The sequence below is a fragment of the Vidua macroura genome, chromosome 14, assembly GCF_024509145.1.
Source record: "Vidua macroura isolate BioBank_ID:100142 chromosome 14, ASM2450914v1, whole genome shotgun sequence".
Lineage (NCBI taxonomy): Eukaryota > Metazoa > Chordata > Aves > Passeriformes > Viduidae > Vidua > Vidua macroura.
The window spans coordinates 7,489,834-7,508,940 of record NC_071584.1 but is presented as its reverse complement, the minus strand read 5'-3'; positions in this window follow the sequence as shown (position 1 = coordinate 7,508,940).

Sequence of the window (19,107 nt, the reverse complement as noted above, 5' to 3'; positions counted from 1 at the left end):
TTCTGTATTTGTACACTGGAATCTGCCCATTTGTGCAATGGAGACTCTTTTTTGGAGGCCAGTGTGCAGATTAGGGATGGGATATGTGTGTGTTCCCACAGTTCCAGGCCATTCCTAACTGGGCTGCAGCCAGAGGAGGGCAGGGTGAGAGCCATCAGCTGTGACGTGCTTGAAAGGTGATCTCAGTGGAGGGGCGTTTGCTGTAGGCACAGGCAGTGGTACCTCACAGGGGAGGCAGATGCCAGCTCCTCTCTGAGGGGCATAAAGGAAGTTTTGCTGTTGCTGTGGCTGACATCATGACCCGATGGAGTTTCAGCTTTACCCCCAGTGATCAGTCTCTTGCTGTGTTACACTCTTCTGTCACTGCTCACTACTGAGGGGATTGGGTCATAAAGGCAGGTTGTTCCAAGATATTATTAAACAAAGTATTGCCACTTTCTCTATATTGGCCCTTTTTGCTTCAGCAACTGAAAGCTGGAAAACTTGACTTGCTTTCTGATGAAGAGCAGTGATCATGTACTTTGCATAGGTTTGTTAGAAAATTAAATGAATGCAAAAAATGAAGTGACTGATGATTACTGCAATGTTTCCCAAGAAAATAGGGTTATCTAAATCAGTAACCACACATTAATCAGATTTATCTTCTTCTTCTTTATTATTTAATCATATTTATCTTCTATAACTTTGCTTAGCTTTTTAGTGCTTCCTAGAAAATTTGCATTGACAGTCTTGCTGTTGAAGGAGTAGTGCAGTATTATTTAAATAGATTACTAAATATTTTTAATTTATTTCTTCTGCTGCTTCATCTTGAGTTCCTGACATTGCTAAGAGCATAACATTAGTGAAATCTTTGCGTTAGTGATGCATCTTTTCCTTTTTGCTGCCTGATGTGGCAGCAAAATGATGAGCTGAAGAAACAACATGCTTTAGTGCTTTTGGAAAGTCTTTTATGTCTTGCACAAATACCACTTATTTTCTTCAGCAGTTAATATATTGAACATAGTTAGTCCATTGAGCCACTTGACAGATTCTACTCCATCTACTTTTGAGTGTGTTTCTCCTGATGGGTACCTGTTTGCAAGATTTCTGTTATAACAGCATATTTTCCTAATATGATGGGACAGACTACATTACAATATTTCAGATACCCTTGGGCACTGATTTTGGCTTGGCAAGGAATTTAATTTAGTTATGTACATTGAGAGTTCAGAGATGTGTGCCTTGAAAACAAAACAGTGATCATTTTTGGTGAGACTGGATGTGTGTGGTTTGGGATGACACTGATCTAAGATTTTGGTGTAAGTGACTTTTTTTGTTTCTTTGCTTGGTTGGTTGGGGGGTGTAGTCCTTTTTCCTCTTGTTTATTTTCTCATTGCAATTTACCTTTTCTTATATATATTTTTTTTTTCATGTCCCATTTTACTAGGCACTTTACAGTGGCATTTTTATTGGAAGGAATACAACCACAGGACCTGTTTTATCTGTTATTGTAGTTTTACTTCCCAAATCCCAGCCCCAACAAAACACACAGTGTGGGCCCTACCCAAAATGCTGTCTTGTTTCATCTGGAGATAGCTGCAACCTGCAGCGTCGGTGCCAGACGAGCAGTAATGTGGCAGATGTGGAAGGAAAGGCAGGAATGTTCTGTCTGTACTGAAAACATTACAGCATGTTGCATTGATCTGCTGTCACCTCAGACCTTCCCTGGCCCAGAGGAGCCAGAATATTAAGGTTTTTGAGCTATCTGAAGTTACCAGACACTTTTAAAGAAAAATGCCAATTTCATAAAGATTTTACTTAAAGTAAGAAATTGGGAAGTAAATCCATATACATACTCCACTTTTCCCAAATGTCTGTTGTTCAGTGTTAAATCTTAAACCATTTATTGAATATATCTGTTCCATGTCTGTGGCAAGGGATCAGATTCCATCAAAATATGACTTTGAAAATCCAGTGTCCACTGCAGATCTGGGAGAAAATTTTGAATGTTCGTCAAATAGCAGTTGTAGGTGTTCACTGAAGAGCCTGAGTCACGCCACAGAGCAATACATCTCTTCCTCTACCCTTGTAAAACCTCAGGTTATGTTTTTGTAAACAGGCACATAAATATATGTTTATTTTTTGATCTTTTAAAAGATAAATTGTGTTCCTACCAGGAAATGTCAGATGCATTTGTGTCACTAAAAATACTTTCTTCCAAGCAAATAAGTCACTCTTTAACATCTAACCAGTTACTTTTATCTTCAAATTGATTCTCCTGTAGACCTGGAGGAGTACTTAAGATCACTAATGCAGGTGTGTTGTTAATTCTCACTGAAAGCTCTTAAAAACTCAGCTAAGTGAGAAGATTTTGTTTTCTTTTTGCATGAACCAGCATCCCAGTAACAGTACCTTTGCCCTGTTAGGACCAAAGTATGTGTTTTCTCGAGACTTCACTATAATAGGTGAACTCAGTTGTTTGAAATGCATGTTTTTGACCCTAGGTTGTCGACTTGTTGGTGCTGGAGTTTTTCCTGTCACAGATGACAAGACCATGCCGAAAAATTCCCTATATTAAATCATTATTGAGATGGTACTCCATAATATTGTGAAAACTTGTAGCTGGAATATATTACATTACCATGTTAAAAGGTTTGGGATATTAAACAGCACAGCCTCCACAAGGATATCCTTGGGCTGATCAGGATGATAACAGCAGCAGAGCAGAATAGACCAATTCAGCCACTATTACGATGTAAACTCTGCAGCCCATCTCTGAGTTCTCAGGGCTGATTTGCAAATCAGGCAGTAGCTCTTTTAGGAAACGTCATTCTGGCATGTGGCACCTGTGCTGGAGCTCTGCTGCTTTTTAATCACAGCAGCTAAAGGTGGCTCATATAAACATATTTTCCTGAAGGAGTAATAAGAAAAAAAACAGGTCTGATCCTGTACTGGTTGACAGAAGGTATCAAAAGTAAAGGAGATGTGAGTTTTCCTAATCTCACCCTGATAATGAAGCAAAGATTCTTCATTAGAGATATGATGCATCTCTGTAGAGATGCTCCGAACCTTCTGCAGCTTGAGGCACTGAAAGATGCAAGAAAACTAACATTATGTGGAGCATGGACATTTGTGGTGTGTAGGAGGCTGGTGGGAAATCATTAGGATGTTTCTGTTGCTTTTCTGGATTGTAAGGAAGCCACTCAAAAGAGAACTGTAGAATATATGGGAAGGTGAAGTAGCTACAGGTGGAGGTTCTAAGGATAAAGCCGGTGAGTAAGCAGGTCTGAGAGCCCAGAGCAACAGAGAGAGATGGAGGAATCTGGAGATTTGTGAAGAGGTGAGGAAGAACTTGAAATTGTCCTGAAGTGATTTCAGTTTCAACACTAAATTTCAGTACTATCTTTTAATCATTTTGCTCTTGCTTCACTATCCATTCTGTTCTCTTGCTTGGAATGAACAGGTTAAACAAGGCTTCTTTTCTGGTATTTGATGTAATTATCAGAGGAATGGAGTTCTGGCTCTCTAGGTAGGTTTACTCTGATGATTTATGTTTCATACATTGATTGCACTCTCTCCAACAAGTTCTTGGAAAGTATGGGGAGCAATTGTTTTCTTGTGGGAAGGAGTTTTATCGCTCTTTTAAAAAGCCAGCTTCAAGGATGTGGTCTACTGAAACACCAGCTCCCTGTCCCTGATGATTTATCTTTTATTACACAATGTTGTGCCAACAATACAAAGAATGAGTTCTTACTGATTCATAGAGGAATCAGAAATGTGTTTTCTCTTTGCCTTTTCTCTCCCTAAAAATTCATCAGGCCTTAAAGTGTCTTTCCATAAAAATCCAGAGAACCAGCCAATTAATTGTTAAAAATATAATGCCATAGTTGCCAAGTATTGTACCTGATGGAAGAGAAGGCTATAGTTAATTATAATAACGCCAGATTACATTTTTAAGAAAATTTTTTCCCTGATTGTGTTAGAGACCACCATGCTTATGCTTGGTAGTGTCTCACAGCAACACAAAATTTTGTTAGATTTAATTATTAAATATACAGCAAAGCTGGCAGAAATGTTGAAGAGTGAACTGAGCTGCTTTTTTTTTTTTTTTCCCTTGTTTTGTTTTGCTTTTATTTCAGTGTTGTTCTGGTCCTCACTATACCTGTAGCTGTTGAGCACAGCAGCAGAGGTTTATCACCCCCGTGCGTGGGCTCCTCTCATGCCTGCTGTTAATGAGCAAACAAGATGCAGGATGAACCTTGTGGGAAAATACTCCGGGGTAAACAGACATGTCTGAAGAAAGAAAAATTTGAAAAATGAAACTAAAAAAAAAATCTCTCCCAACAAGATATTTCTGCAGTTATAAGGAAATGTATTAGCTAGGCTCATTCACACAGAGAACTGAATGCAATTTCATTTTACTTTTTTCCCCACTCTCTCTCTTAGTGGGATGTTTACAATCAACACAATTTATGCTTGGACATAAGGATTTTTGTGAGATAAATGAAGTTCATTTTTATTTCACTGTTTAGAGAGAGCTGCATCAGGGAGTGATTATAATTGGAAAAAATATTGGAAAGAAGTTATAGAAATTTTAATTATAGGGAAGTTATAAACTTATAGGGAAGTTATAAACTGAATATAACAGTTTATCTAGATCAAAGATCTTAACAAGTACTATGAGATAATGGGTTTTATTAAGGTCAGTCACCATTTTGTTCAGCATTCCTCAATGCAGTGAAAATGCCTTTTCTGCAGCTATTAGAAACTCAAGCTGGACACACAGAGAAGAAACTTTTGTGATATTCTGAAACCTCTCAGAAAGGTGTTCCGCAGGTGCAGCAGTGCCATGGAGCAGTGTCACCATTCTCACTGCACAGTGCAGAAAGGCTGCCTGGATGCTGCTGCTGGGGTATCCTGTGAGATAAAGTCTCAAAAGTCTCACATGTGCCTTCAGTTAACATTGATCACCCTGGGTTGGTTTTCATCACATAAAGTATGATGCGCATAGTAAGATTCCATTTGTGAAGAATAAACATAGCAATTTATGACTAAAATATAAGTATTATTTACAGTCATGTATATGCCTCCATAGGTGCTAAAAAGAAATGTTCCAAATTGTCAAGTGCTAAATGTTGATTTCCGTATCTTCAATAACTATGGTTAAGTTCATTCAGATGTGTGATTTGTATTTATTAGAAAAAGAGGATTCTTACTTAAGTGTTAAGGGATGCTGGGATCAGAAATGAGCAAAATTATCAGCTTTAGACAGCAGTAAGAAACAAAATTAGGATAGAAAGACTAAACAGTACACAATCAGCAAAGAGTAATTTCAGATTCAATGTCAGAACTTCAAAACTGATACGAAAAACCTCTTAATTTTTATGACTAAAGGTTTGGGGTTTTTTTCTGACACTGGAAACCTGACAGTGCATGACAGAAGGCAGATTTCTTAGAAATATCCTTGGCTAGAATATTTCATTTTATTTGTTGAACACCTGTTATATCTGTAAGCAGCTGAAAATTAATTGTCAGTTTCTCTCAATCTCACAAAAGTTACCAGGACACCTGTAATGACATAACACCATACAATTAATTTTAATAGCTATCACAGATGGTCATCTTTTAAAAGGTCTGTCTGTGCCCATTCTGCAATGTCATTTTGTGTGTGTGCATTCTCTGTGTTGATGAATGAGTACATGTGACTTCTACGTGAGCTCTCAGTACTTACCTTGCCAAGCAATGTTTAAAGGCCACAGGTTTGTGCTGCTGCTTTTCCTTTAGAAATAAGAAGCCAGCTGGGTTAGTTGGAACTAGCACTGGACTTTTTGGTAGCATCGTGGTTTAGGTCTTCAGAAGTAATTTGTGATTGCATCACTCTTTGTTTGCTGGTAGTTTAGAGGATGCACATTTGTATTGCTGGTGCAGTCACTTGCTAACACCCAATCCTGTGTTTAAGCCCTTAGAATAAAATGAGTTGAATGTAGACTGAGTTCAAAGTAAAAAAAAAAACCAACCATTTTTACCTTAAAGATAGTAAGCATATTAAGGAAAGAAGAGTTTTCAGGGGTCAGTATACAGTCTGATGAATCAGAGGCATTATGAAGTTGAGGTTTGAGCTATTTAGGAAAACAAGGCTTTAATCCTCATCCAGCATCTCAAGCATCCTCCAGAAGATGTTAAGTCCAGGAAGAGAATATTCCATCTACGACTCATCCCTTGCTACTTCTAACATACTTTAGGATCTTTATTAAATTGAGAGGACATTTTTAAGTACACTTAGTTAAGAGGAAGCAGTGAGGGTTTTGAGATGCTGCAATCAAGAAAAAATAAGTTCAGTCCTGTTAAGGATTTTTTTTTTGTTGCTGTGTGTCACAGAGCAGTTTGAGATTGACAATTTCTCAAGAGAAAAACAATCTGTGTTGAGAAAAACAAGAAATAAGAGATGCTTGGTATTTCCATATATCCAAAGTGTTTATTATATAAATCTAAATTTTTTAAAACTGGTGCTGGTGAAGAAGGTTGGCTTTTTACCTAGGGCAAATCAATATATCTCTCAAGACCTTAGCAGCATATTTTATGTTGATTACGTTGAAAAACAGCTTTGAAAAGAAGTGATACAGACTTCCTTTCAAAACTTGATTTTTATGTTGATGACAGATAAGCATTGATGGAGTGGAATTATTTCATGTAAAGCCTCTTTTCTGTGCCTGACTTTTGAGATGTCTGAAGGTCTCACCTTATCTCTTTGTTACCTCACATAGAAGCTCTCAGAACAGACAAATTACCAGTAGCAGCCCATGCTCTAAGATAGAGCTCTGGTAATGATTAGAGATGTTCTGGTCAAGAGCAGAGTTCAGAGCTTCCCTCTCCCTGTTGAGCGCTGGGTGGTTTGCACTCCCCTTGTCTCAGCCTGACTGCTCCCTTGGTTGCCTGAGGCTTTAAAAGTTGCCCTCAGGCCCTTCTTCCTAAAAGTAGCTCTCAGCTCCTTCATCCTGTTTAGACAGTAAACTCCTAGGACACAGGATTTCTCCTTCCTTGTGTATGTACAGCCAGAGATAACTTTGTGGAACAGCAATGAGGAGCAAGGCCAGAGGCCTCGAGCCAAGGCAGAGAGACCTGCTGGACTATTAGGCAGGGAGTGCATAATTCATGCTGTGTTTGGGAGGGAGGAACAGCAGCCCATGTTCTACTAGCAGCCCTCTGTAGCTGAACTGGTTTTGTCTGTTGCCAAAATAAAAACTAAAGAAAACCAAATTGGCTTATGCTGACATGCTTTACAGGTGCTGCAATGGTTAATGAAGGTGCAAATGGAAAAATTTGCCTCAACTGCAAAATTTGATCTGAGAGACCAGGAGACTCATAAACTGCACCTGCTTGACTCCTTGCTGTTGTCTCTGTGTAAGATAACACCCGGGAAACCTTGTTTGTGAATGATGGAATTAGTCAAGTGCTCACATAGTATTTTTTTTTGTTTGCTTTTATATTTCATTTCCTGTATATCCTCTGCATGAAAACCTGGCGTTTGTGACAGAAAATTACAGCCCCAGTCCCACACATACTGACTTTTCTATTCTTCATTGATTGTTCCTGGTGGCACACTGCAGGGATGCCAAGAGACAGTCATTTCTGAATTTGGAGTTCTGCCTGGGGACGGAGGACAAGCCTCAGCCCCTGTGAATGCCAGGCAGCTCTCAGGTGAGAAGGTTTCTCTGGCCTGCAGCAAACAGCACAGGCACTATCTGTGTTAAAGACAGGCTCCTCTTGCCTGTGTTCAAGGTAGATAAAATCAGCTAAAGCTAGGAAGAGAAGGGAAATATACATTAAAAGAACAGAATATAGAGAAAAGAAAGGCAGCATTAGGAGTGGTTGGATATAGTGGTTTCTAATTGAGAAGTGGGATGTGGACCCTCTTCCTTTCAGGGGCAGTAATTAAATGTCAGATGTCTACATCCCAGGCGAATGCTACCATAAAAAATACAAACCCACAACATCTATTCTCTTTGGCTGGGTTTGGAAAAAACCCACCACCACAAAAACTGCTTTTCAGTCCCCTAAACAAAGTCCTAGTTGTGGAGCAGTCATTACCCAGTAAAACCTTGTGAAGTGCATAAACACCATTATTGATATTTCATACACTCCTATCATTATCATGTTTCCTCTCTCAGGACCATTCCCAGACCTGATTCATGTATTTGTTTAACTTCTGTTGTAGATGGCTTTGATTTTTTAAGTGAAAGCACAAGAATGACTGCTGTAGACCAATTAAAGCTCAGGAGAACACACATTTTAAAATCACATGTTTCTAGTCACCTGCAATACCTCTGTGATACATTTTTAGTAATGTAAGAAGCAACTCTAATCACTAAAATAAACTCATCAATGTCCTCACTTCTGCTGGAACCAGGAATATGGGCCGCCATTCTCAGCATGTAGGTGTAAAAATCTGTCATTCAATCTGGGAGCTGTAGGAATACATTCCTTCTCTCCATATGAATCCCCATTCTGGTTTGTGCCTGTCCAGAGTGGGGACAACTTCCTTTAACAAGGACAGAGGAACAGTCAGTCTCATTCACAGTCTCAAAAAGTCACAGGGTTTACAACACTGCTTACTGTGGCATACTTGGCACTCTGAAGGATATTGCTATCTAGGTGGTACTTCAGTCCTCAGCTCCTTTTGCTAGGCTTTTCATTAAGAAATCCTCCAGAAGATTTATATCTATGACTTTAAATTTCCTTGATGCCTACAGCAGAAATGCTAAAATCCTATCAAAGCTTTTGTAAGGAGTATAGAATTGACAGCTTCACATAAACATGAAACTTGGTTAGTGATTGAAAGGATTCAGAAATTGCATAGCTGGCAATATTCAGATGGGGGTAAATAAATTTTCTAGACCTCATGAACTTGTTCTCCACAGGTGTGCTGAGAAGTGTGTTCTGTAGAAAAAGGGTGGCTAAAATGGCAAAAGTTGTAACTGTCAATTTGTTAAAAGGCAAAGTAAATTATCAGATTGAGAAAACCATTCTGGACTATTTCATATGCCATGTCCATCACCAGGGAGCAAAGTCTGGTTTTTTTTCATATTTATAATAGTATAGAAGTGATGAGGAAAGATTCTTAGGTAGAAAGAGAGGGACTAAAACCAAAGTCCCAAAACCAAGATTTAATTGATTATAAAATATCTGAAACTTAAATGAGCAGTTTTCATTTCCTCTGCAAGTTCTCTTCTAACCCGGAATCATTCACAGAAAATGCAGTGAAATGAAAAGAATTTTTATGTCCATGCCAAGAAATGGCAAGATGAAAGTAGATATTTCTCATTATTTGCAAAAATGTTTCTGCATAATTACTTCTGCCACCATTTCATTGCTTTAGTGTCCCCTTGAAAGGACACTTATCTTTCAAAGTGTGTTTTATAGCAGTCCTTAAAGATAATGCAAGGTTGTATCTTCTTCTTTAAGTGAAAAGGAATTGTAAATGCAAGCTCCCATTTCTCTTTTCACCTGACCTGTTTCAATGTTTATGTTATATATTCTGTAAAGGTTTTAATTTCAGCAGGATGCATATTCCAGAAGGTCACCAAAAGGTTGGGATGTACCAGTTAGCAAATATTATAATGACCTTCATGGCCTCAATCTGAAACTCTACTTGAAACTTCATGTGGATTTTTGAATACAAGCTGTGCTTCTAAAATTGCCTTTAGGAGGTCACTTTTTAGTTTCTGCTTTGTCCTTGTATCACCAGCAGTAATGGATCTTGGTTTTCCAGGACCCAATTACATTGCATGGGGCTATCTGGAGGACATGGATACAGGCTAGTAAACTGCATATTTGAATTAACTTTCCATGTAGGGTTGTTTGACCTCTGAGTCTCCTTCCACTTGCATGAAACACTCAATTCTGTGTCACTGTCTGTGTGCTGCTGAAAGCCAGGGTTGGCTCAGACCTGACTGAGCAGTTACCTGAGAGTGCACAGGCCCTACCAGGGGCAACAAAACAAGGTGTCTGTCACCTCTGTTCCTTGAGGACTCCAGTCTCTCATACAGTGTAGGAGGAGCCTTTGTAGGGTTTGTTGTCTTGCAGGTTCCACTGCTTTCTTCCAAGACAGGCTGGCAGAAGACTCCCCTACAGTCTGGTGATCAGAGCATTCTCTGGAGTATAGAATAGCCATCTGTGTCTTGTACAGCAACCAAAGTAGTCAAGCTTCCTTTTAGGCAACAACCCTGCTGTTTAGAAGGTGCTTGGGAATTCATTCTGAAGTAGCACTTCAGTGGAGCACAAGAAAGTTTCTAGTTTGTGGTCCTTAATAACAAGGGTGATTCCCCCCCCCCCCCATATTATGCTATTAAGGAGCTGTTAAATAGAAGCTTTAATAAATAATTACATTAATAAATCCCAAACTCAACAACTCCCCTTCTTGTCCTGGCAAAAAGACAAACCTTGAAACACCTCCCCATGAGCTTATCCTATGGAATCTCCTTCTTCCTTCTTAACCTCACGGAAATCCTCAGTTCAGAAACAGTTTGAGCTCTACTTTTCATTCACTTGAAGGACTACAGGAGTGCAATAAGGATGCATTATGATGTGCTAAACAATTGCCTGTTGGTTTCAAGGAAGAGCCGATATTAGAGTTACCGTTTCAGTGAGAGTCTTGACAGCAGAATACCTTTCCACTTGGGTACCATCTTCTTGTGGAAATTAATTCAAATCTCAATCTATGGCCTTCAGTTTATGTAATGTCTTGTGGAGGTGGTTTCTGAGCTGCAAAATGTTGATTCATATTTTCCTATCCACATCTGATTGGATATGACATCTGGAGCATGGGATCAAGTTTTTCCAGTTTTTAAACAAAATATACTCTGAGAGGAAGGGAGAAGGGAAGGAAGAGAGGGAGACGGGAAAATTCTCTCTTGTCAGTGCAGACCTGAGGAACTGCATAATTCTCTTTCACCCTGTCAGTTTCTGTGAAAAGTATGTATAGCTGGATAACTTGTTTGATCTCTACATAATTCTGATTTCTTGAGCATGTTCTGTCTCTACAGAGCACTGCTCACTGGGCAGGATATTTTAAGGTGTAATTTGTTTTCAAGATACCACCAATTAAATTTTCTCAGTAGAAAAGATCACTCTGTATCAATTTTAACTGGATGGAGGGACATTTTTTCTACCTGCAGCAAAGAGGCCATGGTAACTGTCAGAACTTGTGCCTATGTACATTTTCTGTCATCCAACCAAAAATAAAATAAATAAATTCAGTACATTCTGAAAATTGATGCCTGTCCATTTTCAGGAGCAGTTGAAAATTAACCTAAAAGGCAAAAAAATGTCAGATAGAGTTTACTGCACTCACGATTTTTAGCTTAACTCTGCAGTAATTGGAGACTAAGAACTTTCTGTGTGCTCTTGGGGAAATGTCAATATCTTCTATTTTGTTATGACATTTAAAAGCTGTGGCAAATGAATAAGAAATGTGTAACCCACTCACTAGCAGTCATTATGCCTGTGCTTCCAATTTTGCCCACTCTGTTGTACATGGGAAATTGCTTTGGTTCTCCGTTATAGGTACTGTCTGTTCAGTTCAAACCATAATGGTTCATGCAGTAATTTTGATCACTGTCAACAAGGATCAGTTGTGACAGTACCTGAAGCTGCTTTCAATTACAGTGCTGTGAATTTGGAGTCAGCATAGAGGAACTTCAGGGCTGCTGGAGTGTGGTGAGCAGGATCTCTCACATAGAGGTGTTTGATGCCAAGTTTTGCTACTTGTTCATTGTATTGCTTGCCTGCAGAAGCACTGTGGCAGTAGCTAATGCAACTGTCACCTGTGACTGAAGTCAGATTGTCCTCACAGTGGCACTCACTGCCAGGTGGATGGCCTGTGATGTGTTGTGCTATCCAGAACATTCCCCTATGCTTTTGGGCAAAGTCATGCTCCTGTGATTACCCTGGACTTTGGGTTTCTGTTGTGATGTGAACAGGCATTTTTTAACAGTCTTTGAAGAAGCAAATTCTTCACATGTGCCCAGTGCCCACAGTGGGCAGTCATTACCTTTAACTAATAGCAGGATTGATTAGGAGAGATGTGCTTCCACACTGGAAAAAAAGGCTGGTCGCTCTCTAGTCTGTCTTTCCTCTGCTTCTTTCAAAAATTTCACTCCTTCATCCTTGGGTTATTTGTGGCATTAGATATGTTATCAAGTTATCAATTGTGTGGAAGACACTCCATGTCTCTGGTGTTTTGTGCAGGGAGTGGAGCACGCACTAGGACAGCTCCAGGCCGGGATGCAGCTGGGGCACAGAACTAGAGGATCTGATTGCAAAGGGCTGGTTTAGGAGTGGGTGCAGCCCTTGTCAGGTGCATCCAGCCCCCATACTCAGCCTGTGTTAGCAACTGAAGACCTATACTCTTAAAGACAGTAGGAATAGGAACATGTAGGGCTTAGTTCCAGGCTTGACCAAGTCCGTGTCATACAGTCACCAGCGACAATGCCACAGGTAATCACCTCATTACTGGGCAGGAAATATTTTGGTTAGTGGAAGGCTCAGACTAAAGACCAAACCATGATACCATGGTCTTGAACAAACCTGAGTGTGCTAGAGCAGCATCTGGTCTGAAGGGGGTAGAGGGTGGAATGTTTGCACACCTAAGTGGGTCTTTTTATTTACTCACCTATTGAACATCCAGAACCCAGCTCCCATGTAGAATGCAAACCAAGATGAGATCTTAGCAGGAACTGTCTGCTGTTCCTCCTGATTTCTCTACATTACTACCTGCAATGTCATTTAATGAAGTTATTGGGGCTTGGCTAAAAGGCTCTGTCCAAGTTTTAATTTCCTCTCTCCCTGACACATTGCTATTTGAAAAAAGGTTATGCAGAAGTTAAACTAGAGTAAGATTAAAATCAGGGTAATGAAAGTTGTGTGCTGACATCTGAGAGAAAAATTTAACCTTCTTAATTTTGAAGAAGCTGCAAAGAGCGTGGATGTACAGTACATATGTCAGAGAGGTAAAGAAAAGCCTGTCAGATTTTGGCTTGGAGCCATTAGACATGATTTGCAGCATACTTTCAGAAAGGAAGGCAAGGCAGCTGTGTGATGAGCATGGAACAGACAGAGATTTCAGATATTCACATACAAATTCATTCTTTCTCTTCAGTTGAGGAACTACCAACATATCACATCCACAATGCCCCAAAGCATCCTCCCAGCCAGTTGGCTCTTAGCAAGAATAGAACCAATTTCTTAATCCTTACTACCACCTCCTGCCAACATACTATGGAAATAGAAGATGTATCTGCTTCAAAAAGCATTTTTCTGCTTTTATAGCCAGGCATATGCTTCAGAGGTGACAGCTGGTGCAGGAAAGAAGCGTTTATTTATACATACATATATTTAGAAATATGTCTATTTATATAAATATATACACACAAAGATATATATATATATGCTTACAGAAAATGCTTTATGTGCTCATGTGTGTATATGAAAAAGAAGAAACCAAGGAAACTGATGAGATGCCATTTTCCAGTTCAATTTTAAAACTTAGTACTTTAGAAGAGTAGGGACGATGTCTGTATCCCTAATGAGCAGCAGACAGAGTAAACCTTATGCTGGGATGATTTCTAGGCCAGGCAAAGTACATTTCTTGAAAATTCTTAATTTGACATCAAATAAATTCTTAAATATGCAGAAGATCAACTGTCTTGCTTCTCCTCTTCATAAAAGATAATCCTGCACTCACCATTTACTGAGAGTGACTCAGTAAATTCTCAGTAATGACATCTCTAGTGAAGTATCAAGAGAAAGCTAAGGAAGGCGGTTGAATTTAGAGTTGTTAAAGGCCTCAAAGAAAAAAGCAACTCATAATCTTCCTGAAAGGGGATTCACCATGTTGCCATACTAGTAGCAGAGTTAGCAGACCATACATACCATAGCCTGAGTTCTATGCAAATGAAAAGAAATATAGGTTTCTTTTTTTCAGTGAAAAAAAAACCTTTTCTTGCTATATTTTCTCAAATTCATATTAAACAACATGCTTGCCTTGGCACTGAATAGATGCAAAAATTGTCAGTCTAAAAATTTGGTTCATCTGTGAGAGAACAAGCCTACATTGGATGCCAAGTGTGGGTTTGAAATGCATTTATTCATTCCCGATTTAGAACCTACTCATAGCATAAAATGCAGTGGGATATAAAGGATACAGAAAATCACTGCCCCCCTCCCCAGTTTTAATAGCACATACTTATCACCATTCTTATGTTAATGAAGTGTTTATACAGCTGCCACAGTGGGCACGGGAAGATTAAAATCTGCCTTCGCTCTGTTTAAAGAACCTAAGGGAGATCAACACATCTGGTCTGGGGGGAAGATAAGTCTGTCAAAACCATTATTTCACATCTTTTGCAGCAGCTTAGAATAAGGTTGTGAAGGAGAGAAGGAAATTTATTAACTTTAGGGTAGCCACGTGTCTGTACTTTTATCCTACGTGACAATCCATAACTTTGTTTAATAATCAGTAGCTTTGACACCCCTGTGTCATCTTCAGCACCCTGATAACTTCTACTCTTAACTGCTCTCTTTTGTTGGGTTGGTTATAGCTCAGATACTGGAAACCAAACAAGGTTCTGGTGAGTATTTCCCAGGCCAAATGCCAGTGGTGATGCTGATGGGGGTGTATCTATGGCTTGGTTGTTGTTTCCTAGCTAAAATATTAGATATCATAAGGACATCTTTTAGAAGAAGTGTGCATGGATGTGATAGAGAAAGAGATTTTAATCGTGATCCTGAGGAACTGTAGCTTTAGTCACATTGTCATTTGTGAAGCCAGTGTTCTTGTTTTAGCCCACAGCTCCTCCACGGAGCAGGGACTTTTCTCTTAGAGCTTTAGTCTCAATTAATGCAAGAAATATTATGAAAGGCAGAAATGCTTTGTCCTTGTTACTTGTTGAGAATAATGATATATGCATGAGAGGTGGTGGTTGGTTGGGTATGAGCTGATAGGGCAGATGGAGAAGGAAAGGTGTTTTTTGAAGCAGTTAGAACTATTTTAATCTACTTTGTTACAGTGACATTGCCTCTAATCCTTTTCTTATATATTATTGATAAACTTTTCACAATGTACATCATAGTAGGATTCATCAAACTTGACATTTTATCCTCCCAGTGCATTTGGGAAGCTCAGAAGTCTTCTATTTCCCATTTTACATTTACATTTATTTCTCATTTTCATGATATTGAGAGAGAAGAGAATGTAAGGCAAATTGTTTGAACTTCAGTTTCTGCAGTTAGGCAAGAAATGCTCCTCTTGTTAAAAATCAGGCCAAAGATTTTGGTCTCTAAATATAGACTTAAAGATCTAATATTAGATACATCATATGGGAAAGATTGACCTCTGTGATTGACCAGTACTGTGCAAAGGCCCTACAGGGAATCTCAGAGGTAGATTTTTTGATAAAATTGATAAAAAGTTGCTTTTCCAAGAATTGTTATGCAAGTAAATCTTTAAACACATCTTAACAATGAGACATAAGTTGGCTAAAGGTGTTGGAAAAATGGAATTTCTTTTTAGAAACTGAACCAAAAATAAAGACAAAATAAGCTTTGGTCAGTTCAAATAAAAAATAATAACTGCTTGTTTGGGGCTTTTCTTTTGAAACCACAAACTTTAGAAAAAATAAAAAAAGGTCTGGTAAGGCATGAAATGTTTTAACTGAGTAGAAAAATAATTGATTTATTTTTTTGTGCATGTGTATCTCTTTTATCTAAAAAAAAAATTGACTCTTGCTTTTCCAGATGAACTGATTTAAGATTTTAAATTTAAAAAATTTTCCTCATGACTTATTGTAAAGCAAGTACTGCCTCTGCTTAGGTCTTATAATTTTTGTATAATGCTATGTTCCTAGATAAAGAATAAATAATCAATATTTCATCATCTGCTCATCCTAAAACTCTTCTTCAGTAAGATTCTTCATTACTTCTGAGGGGACATGTGAAGAAAGGTCTGTGGGATCCCATCAGGAACACTGCCCATAGCCTTGCTGTTGACTCTTGTGCCTTTGAGAAGAAACAGTTTGTCAAGCTTAATCAGGCCCACTGTTAGCAGCATCACTTTAGATTTACTCTGGAGTCCTCTTCAAAATACACCCTGTGCATCCAAGTCCGCCTTGATTTATGTTCAGTGATTTCCTTGGATCTTGACTGTATATCTGTTTCAAAACAGAGTTTGAAACAATCATCTTTGCCAAAAAGACTGCTTTGAAGGAAAAGGCCACATTGTTTTAAAAAAAAAATCATATCAAGGCCAATAAATTATTAAAATTATATGAACTTCTGTATTTAAGCATTGATTTGGTCATTAAAACAAAGAAAAAAACCCTAAGCCCCACAGATTCCTTCAAATGCCAGATGGTGATTTTCCACTGTTTTGCATAGACCAGATAGTAATTCTTAGCATAAAGTGAATTTTTTTACTTGCTTTTGAAAATTACTTGCTCCAGTTACTCATCAATTGGTGATGTGTTGAGGGTTTAGGAAAGCAGGGTGGAAAGTTTGCAGGTTTTGTGGTTGGTGCAACTTGCAGTTTGAGACAGTCCCGTCTCTTTGTTTCAGTGGAATTCAATCCGTCTATCCCAAACTGCTCTGAGCAGGATTGGTTCTTGTGTGAGAAAAGGGGGAATGCAGCCCAAGTGGGGCAAAAATCAGAACAATCCTACACCAGGCCAGGAAACCCAAAAGAGACAAACCACCACCTTGTACTGACAGAATGTCAGCTACAGCATCAACACTACTACCATGTAATCCTACCTTTACAGACCTTTTGTATCAAAATGGATGGATTAGTTGGGAAAATCTGAACAGAGATACATATTTTAAAAGATACATATTTGAAAGTCAGCTTCTGGCTGCTTCAGTTTTGGGTGAATGTTGTCAGTTTGTTCTGCAAAGACTGATCCTAGATGTTCCCTAACAGGCTGTATGTAAAGGGGTATTTATTTAATTTTAATATGGAAGATGTCTTGAAAGGCTTTTTTTTTTTTTTTAATAATCTGTCTTTTCTATTTTCTAGATTTAAATGTGAATGACATGATGAACTGATCCTCAATTTTTTCTCCAAAAAACACATGGAAACATGCAGTGGGTAGTCAGGCATCTGTCTATCTCCAGATAGCATGTAGTCCACTGCTTACTTTAGCACAACATATTGTACATCTTAAATATCTGTTTGTCTCTGTTATAAACTTAGGCCAGTACAGAAACTATAATCTAGTTTATTAAATAAGCTGATTAGTGTTTATTTAATTGGGTAACTGAGAAGGTAATAGCACACAAAGCTGAGGAGCCTTAGTAGTGGAGTCTGACAGGAAAAACAAATATGAAAACCACTAGAATGGGGAATCAGGTCTCATTTAAAAATAAAATTATATAAATTTATTCAATTACCTTGAATTAATTCCTAATGTGTGCATTCACATGCACACATTGTGAAACATCATTAAGATCCATCATATTTATATTGATTTGAATTAATTCTCTGCAATAACAGAGATCCATGTTCTAGTTTGTAAACTAAATTGGCTTTTCAAGAGCTCTGAACTCCAATAATTCAACACAGAAAAGCAGGGAAGACCAGGAAACAGTATCCAAAATCAAACCTGTGACTATTGGGGGATACAACTAGCTTAGGCATTCTGAATTTCATCCCAGCAGCACCAAGTTTACCACAGACTGCATAAACCTGGCCAAAAGCAGGTTAAATTTGACTTTTGTGGTTTTTTTTTTTTTTTTTTTTTTTTTTCCTTTCTTTTTTTGTTCTAATATCTCTGAGAGCTCTTAGTGTCTGAACTGGTAAGATTTCAAGAACCCTTAATTTCTGTACAAAGCCCTCTGTGAATTGTTTAGACTGCACAGTAAATACCCTCAGAATGACTTCACACATCTCTCTCATAAAATCTTCTAATACTAGAGGAATACAATGCTCCTTGTGACTTGGAAAGGGTGTTGTATGTTTGTGTTAAAAGGCTATTTTTCCTTTTGAAAAATGCTAGCAGAAAGTGCCACTTCCAATCCTAAGAGTAACCTGATGCTACTTGTTGTCAAACTCTGATGCCTTAAACGTATATGGCATAATAACTTTTTCTTGAAAGGGCAGAAAATTCAGAATTTTTGGCTGCATCAGTTCAAGGCCTTTATTCCTTTTGTTCAGGTCATCACTTTGTCATTGCAAGCTCTGCTTAGCAAACCTGATGCTCACACTTGCTGTGATTGGAAAAGTCCATATAACATATTTTTCCTCCAAAATTCCAAAGGCACCTTTCAGCTACATTTCAGTACTAGTAAGTTCAGTGAAAAAGAACTGCACATGCTCAGTGTCACGGCTCTTTGTGACTAAATATCCTCATTGCTTGGCTGTTGCTTTTTGATCTGGTGGGGTTTTGGAGAATGCTGTGGATTGAATGATCCATCTGTATCATCTAGGGTAGAGCTGCACCTCAGTGTTGTGTTTACCTTTGAGAGTTGCCATGGAGCTGTTACCACTGAATTTTAGAGGTCTTTTAAGGGAGATGTGTTATTCAGAGTATATTGGTGTAATAACATGGGCTCACCGCTTTAAAACTGCTCTGTTCAAGGCAGGGCACTGCACTAAGTTTTATTGTTTCAAGGTGAATATGTTCATACTTAGAATATACTTGCTGTTTACAAGTTGAATCTATAAAATCATGGAGAAATCTGGTAGAGTGGATTTTTTTCCTTAAAGGAAGCCTCAAAGGTTTATGTCCTTACTGAATAATATTGGAAATTCAGCCGTGTCACTGTAAAACACAGATCTCTAAATGTTTCTATCCTCAACATTTTTTTTTCAAATGGCAAAAAAAGATCCAAATTTACAAGGGTGAATTCTTATCTATGTGAATATGAAGGGGAGAAAGCTCTTAACATATACTTAAGTAAAGAAAACTCCCTAGTCTATGCGAAAAGAATTTATTGAAATCTTTCAGAATGTATTGAAAAGGATAATGTCATACTATTAGGAAAACTTGCAATTAGATTCAGGAAGGCTGCTAAACTGGCTTATTAAATACAATCTGCAATCTGAATAACACTGAAGGTTTGGAGGAAAAAATTGTGTCA